Genomic DNA, 6,026 nt, shown 5'->3' with positions numbered 1-6,026 from the left:
TATAGAACTCATTTAGTAAGGATTGTCTTATTTCAGTAAAAAAAAAAGCATAATTCTAACCTAGAAATGATAAATAGTGTTCACACTACAAGGTAGTGTGAATTTAAGTATGGATATTTAGTATGCTAATTTATACAAATGTATTCTGAATTAATATGTTCTACATCTAGCAGGCTGTGAGAAAGTTATAAGAATGTTTCCTCATTGACTTTATAAAGTGGATATGCAAATTTGTAAATACATAACCATTGCAAGGGAATAAGTCATAGCAAGATGTAATAAATATCCATACAACTAGGAGATTTTGGAAATATACTTGGTAATATATAACCAGGATGCATATAGGTAAGGCAAATGTTACATTAGTTCAGACAGTGCACAGTGTAATTGGGTCAGAGACACTGAAACTTCCAAATCAATCCACGATATCTCTGTTCCACTCTTCCTGTAGCGACTTGAAGGTAAAGAGCACTATCTCACCAAGAGACTCAGGCATGAAGGAATGAAATAGTCATTTAAAATATTACACACAAATAATGCTGGATTCTCTACTTTGAGACATAAATATGACCTTCTGTTGAGATAAATGAGAAGACCTAGTGGTTTTTGATATAGTAAAATATAAGGGCTTCCTATGCTAACCATACTGGTCTTTCATTCATTAGTGCTTTTGCTTTTGATTAAAATCTTTCCAAACATTATATGAAGTCATGTAGCTTAACGATTTTAATTTCATGATAATTGTAAGTCTTTGAAAATACAATAAGATATATCTTTGAAAGGGGGAGGGGTATGGGAGGAGGTTCTAGGTGCTGGGGGTGATTGAAAGGAGATGAAAGGGAGAGTGAGGGTGAATAGGGTCTATTTTGTTTTAATGTATGAACATAACAAAGAAGGAACTCACCTGTTTTCTTTTTCTTTCTGACAGACAACGATACAATGATGAAAGATCTCCCTTAGGTAGCATGTAACTTAGTGATTCTAAAGTGCTCTTTGCAGAAGCTTGAATGGTGATTAGAGTCTTTTCAATAAATCTTCCCATTAATGGTTTAAACTTCTTTTTCCTGAAAAATGAAAGAGAGCTGTAATGTAGTGTACTCTCCATGAGTTCTACTTTATGGTAATCCCTCATTCACGTATTTATATTTTTAAGAGTCTATTTATCTTTCACCACAAATGTGTACTTTAAGTATTCAGGAGCCAATAGTGAGAACATGAATTTGGTTATTAGTAACATTGTTGGAAGTACTGGTTTCAAAGAACCCATGACAATATGCACACATATATTAAAACTATAGTATAATTTCTCATCAAAAGTCAATGTTTACTTTGATAAGCAATATGCTTCCAGTATGGCAAACCAAATATATTAAATGCCACGGATAATTTAAGAGTTTGTTTTTGTTTCCACATGTCCATCTTTGAACCAGCTGTAGGCAAGTTTGGCAGGTTGCCCAAAAATGGGGTAAAAGGAAAAAAAATCACAGTTTAGAATGTTTCCTTTATAATGACATCTTGTCAGCTGATTAATCGTTTCTGTTACACAGCTAAATAACACCATATGTTAGCCATGAGTTTATTGCTATAAGATATCAGAGAGATCTACCCTATGATAAACGATTGGGATATTTTCTAGCTGAAAGTGAAAGAGAGAAAAAATGCCATTGGAATCTTGTTTCCAAAATCATTTAGGTAGTTTGATTATATGAAATAGATCATAGAAATGAGTGTTGTCTTCAGAGAGCAGATAAACTCTTTGTAAGTTAGCTTTTTTGGATTAAACCCACATGGGTAAACTTGCATGGATTGCATTTTAGTAAAGCAGACATGCTTTTGAATCCTCAGTGACTTCAACTTTAATTAAATGCTGCTGATGTTGTAAACAACAACTAAATGTTAAGATACAATTGTGCTTGTTTATTAGAGGCAAACCATTTCTGAAAGTCAATTCCAGTAATTTATCCTACATAGGTAGTTTGGATTTTAAAATGCAAACAATGCCAACTTCTCTGATCCCGGCCCACAGCACCCTGCTCCCAAATCCTTTGGGAGAGAGAGCTGAACACCCAGAAGTGTGGGCAATCCTGAGACTGCAGGGCAGGTGAGACTGACACTTCTGCCCACATTTTCCACATCCCTGGCCCAGGAGGAAACTGCATAGTGTCCTTGGACACAGGAATATAGGAGCAGTCAAGCTGCAGGAGCCCCGTAGTCCAGTTGTGCGCCCAGATCTGACCTGAACTGGTCAAACAGCTCCCCACACCCAAATCATGTGTTCGGGGGTAGCTAGACCCTCAGACGTGGAGACACCCCTGAGAACCGAGAGGAGACTACTCTCTGCTCTCATTCCCAACTCAAGAAAATGCCTAGCTTCATCTGTGGCCCCAGCACGCAGGGACCTAGGAGCAGTAGGGGCAGGACCATTCCTTCCGGTTGCTGCCCTCATAGAGAGCTGAAAGCCAGCCACCAGGAGTGACTAGAAGCCTGAGAGCAGAGGTAAGGTCAACTTTTCTGTTCCAAGTGACCTGCCTGGTGGACTCAGGACACACAAAGGAAGAAGTCTTCTGGAACGCAGAACTTCCGGTTTCCGGCTGTGGCCCAAACTTCTCTGATCACGGTCCACAGTTCCCAGCTCCCAAATCCCATGAGAAAGAGAGCTGATCACCCAGAAGTGCTGGCAATCCTGAGACTGCAGGGCAGGACAGACTGCTACTTCTGCCCACCTTTGCCCACTTCCCTGGCACAAGAGGAAACTGTATAGTGCCTCTGAACACAGGAATATAGGAGCAGTCAGCTAAAGGAGCCACAGTGGTCCAGATGTGCGCCCAAATCTGAACTGAACTGGGCAAACAACTCCCTGTACCAAAATCCTGTGTTGAGGGGTAGCTAGATGCTCAGAGGTGGAGACACCGCTGAGAACTGAGAGGAGACTACTCTCTATTCACATTCCCAATTCAAGAAGAAAACGCCTAGCACCATCTGTGGCCCTTGCACAGGGACCTAAGAACAGTAGGGGCAGGACACCTCTGGTTGCTGCCCTCACAGGGAGTTGAAAGCAAGCCAGCAGACAAGTGCTGGAACCCAAGCAACAAAAAACCAAGACGACCTGGCATCATCAGAACCCAGTACTCCCACAAAAGGAAACACTGGATATGCAAACACAAGATCTAGATTTAAAATCCCATTTTACCATGATGAAGGAGAACTTTAAGAAGGTCATAAATAACTCCCTTAAGGAAATACAGGACAACACAAGTAAACAAGTAGAAGCCCTTAAAAAGGAAACACAAAAATTCCTTAAAGAAGTACTGGAAAAAACAACCAAACAGGAGAAGGAAATGAAAAAAACCATAAATGAGTTAAAAATGGAAATAGAAACAATAAAGAAAGTACAAAAGGAGACGATCCTGGAGATAGAAAACCTAGGGAAGAGATAAGAAGTCATAGATGCGAGCATAACCAACAGAATACAAGAGAGAATCTCAGGAGCAGAAGATACCAGAGAAAACATTGACACAACTGTCAAAGATAATGTAAAGCAGAAAAAACTTCTATCCCAAAACAAACAGGAAATCCAGGACACAATGAGAAGATCAAACCTAAGGATGGATAATAGATATAGAAGAGAGTGAAGATTCCCAATTTAAAGAGCCAGGAAATATCTTCAACAAAATCATAGAAGAAAACTCCCCTAACCTAAAGAAAGAGATGTCCATAAATGTATAAGACATCTACAGAACTCCAAATAGATTAGATCAGGAAAGAAATTCCTCCTGTCACATAATAGTCAAAACACCAAATGCACAAAACAAAGAAAGAATACTAAAAGCAGTAAGGGAAAAAGGTCAAGTAACATATAAAGGCAGACCTATCAGAATTCCACTAGACTTCCCACCAGAGTCTTTGAAAGCCAGAAGATCGTGGACAGATTTTGTACAGACCCTAAGAGAACACAAATGCCAGCCAAGGTTAATATATCCAGCAAAACTATAAATTAACATTGAGGGAGTAAACAAGATATTCCATGACAAAACCAAACTTACACAATACCTTTCTACAAATTCAGGCCTACAAAGAATAATAAATAGCAGAGCTCAATACAAGAAGGTAAAATACACCCTAGACAAAGTAAGAAAGTAATCTTCTTGCTACAAAATCAAAAGAAGAGAAGCACACAAACATAAACCCAACTTTAAATACAAAAATAACAGGAAGCAACAATCACTATTCCTTAATATCTCTCAACATCAATGGACTCAATTCCCCAATAAAAAGACACATTTTAACAGACTGGGTATGTAAAGAGGACCCAGCATTTTGCTGCCTACAGGAAATACACCACAGAGACAAGACAGAAACAACCTCAGAGTAAAAGGCTGGAAAATCAGTTTCCAATCAAATGGTCTGAAGAAGCAAGCTGGAATAGCCATTCTAATATCGAATAAAATCGACTTTCAACCAAAAGTCATCAAAAAGTTAAGGAAGGACACTTCATACTCATTAAAGGAAAAATCCACCAAGATGAACTCTCAATCCTAAACATTAATGCTCCAAACACAAGGGCACCTACATACATAAAAGAAACCTTACTAAAACTCAAAACACACATTGCACCTCATACAAAAATAATAGGAGATTTCAACACCCCACTCTCATCAATGGACAGATCGTGGAAACAGAAATGAAACAGAGACCTAGAGAGACTAACTGAAATTATGAACCAAATTTAATGAATATTTATAGAACATTCCATCCTAAAACAAAAGGATATACGTTCTTTTCACCACCTCATGGTACCTTCTCCAAAATTGACCATATAATTCGTCACAAAACAGGCCTCAACAGATACAGAAAGATAGAAATAATACCATGCATTCTATCAGACTACCACTGACTAAGGCTGGTCTTCAATAACATTAAGGAAAGAACGCCCACATATACATGGATGCTGAACAATGCTCTACTCAATGATAAAATTGTCAAGGAAGGAAGAAATAAAGAAAGAAATTAAAGACTTCTTAGACCTTAATGAAAATGAAGGTACAATATACCCAAACTTATGGGACACAATGAAAGCTGTTTTAGGAGGAAAACTCATAGCTCTGAGAGCTTGCAGAAAGAAACAGGAGAGAGCATACATCAGCAGCTTGACAGCACATCCAAAAACTCTAGAACAAAAAGAGGCAAATACACCCAAGATGAGTAGAAGGCAGAAAATAATCAAACTCAGGGCATAAATCAAACAAGTAAAAACAAAAAGGACTATACAAAGAATCAATAGAACCAAAAGCTGGTTCTTTGAGAAAATCAACAATGTAGATAAACCCTTAGCCAGACTAACCAGAGGGCACAGAGAGTGTGTCAAATTAACAAAATCAGAAATGAAAGGGAGACATCAAAACAGAATCAGAAGAAATTCAAAAAAATCATGAAACCCTAATAAAAAACCTATATTCAACAAAACTTGAAAATCTGGAGGAAATGGACAATTTTCTATAAAAATACCAGGTACCAAAGTTAAATCAGGAACAGATAAACCATTTAAACAACCTCATAACTCCTAAAGAAAAAGAAGCAGTCATCAGACGTCTCCCAAGCAAAAAGAGCCCAGGACCAGATAGGTTTAGTACAGAATTCTATCAGACCTTCATAAATACCTCATACCAATACTTTAGTAACAATTCCATATAATTGAAACAGAGCACTACCAAATTCCTTCTATGAAGCCACAATTACTCTTATACCTAAACCACACAAAGACTCAACAAAGAAAAAGAACTTCAGACCAATTTCCCTTATGAATATCGACACAAAATTACTCAATAAAATTCTGGCAAATTAAATCCAAGACCACATCAAGACGATCATCCATCATGATCAAGTAGGCTTCATCCCAGGTATGCAGAGACAGTTAAATATATAGAAAATCATCAACTTAATCCACTGTATAAAGAAACTCAAAGAAAAAAAACCACATGGTCATTTCATTAGATGCTGAGAAAGTATTTGAAAAAATTCAACACCCC

This window comes from Rattus norvegicus, chromosome 5, assembly GCF_021556685.1.
Source record: "Rattus norvegicus strain SHRSP/BbbUtx chromosome 5, alternate assembly SHRSP_T2T, whole genome shotgun sequence".
Lineage (NCBI taxonomy): Eukaryota > Metazoa > Chordata > Mammalia > Rodentia > Muridae > Rattus > Rattus norvegicus.
This window is presented reverse-complemented; position numbering follows the sequence as displayed.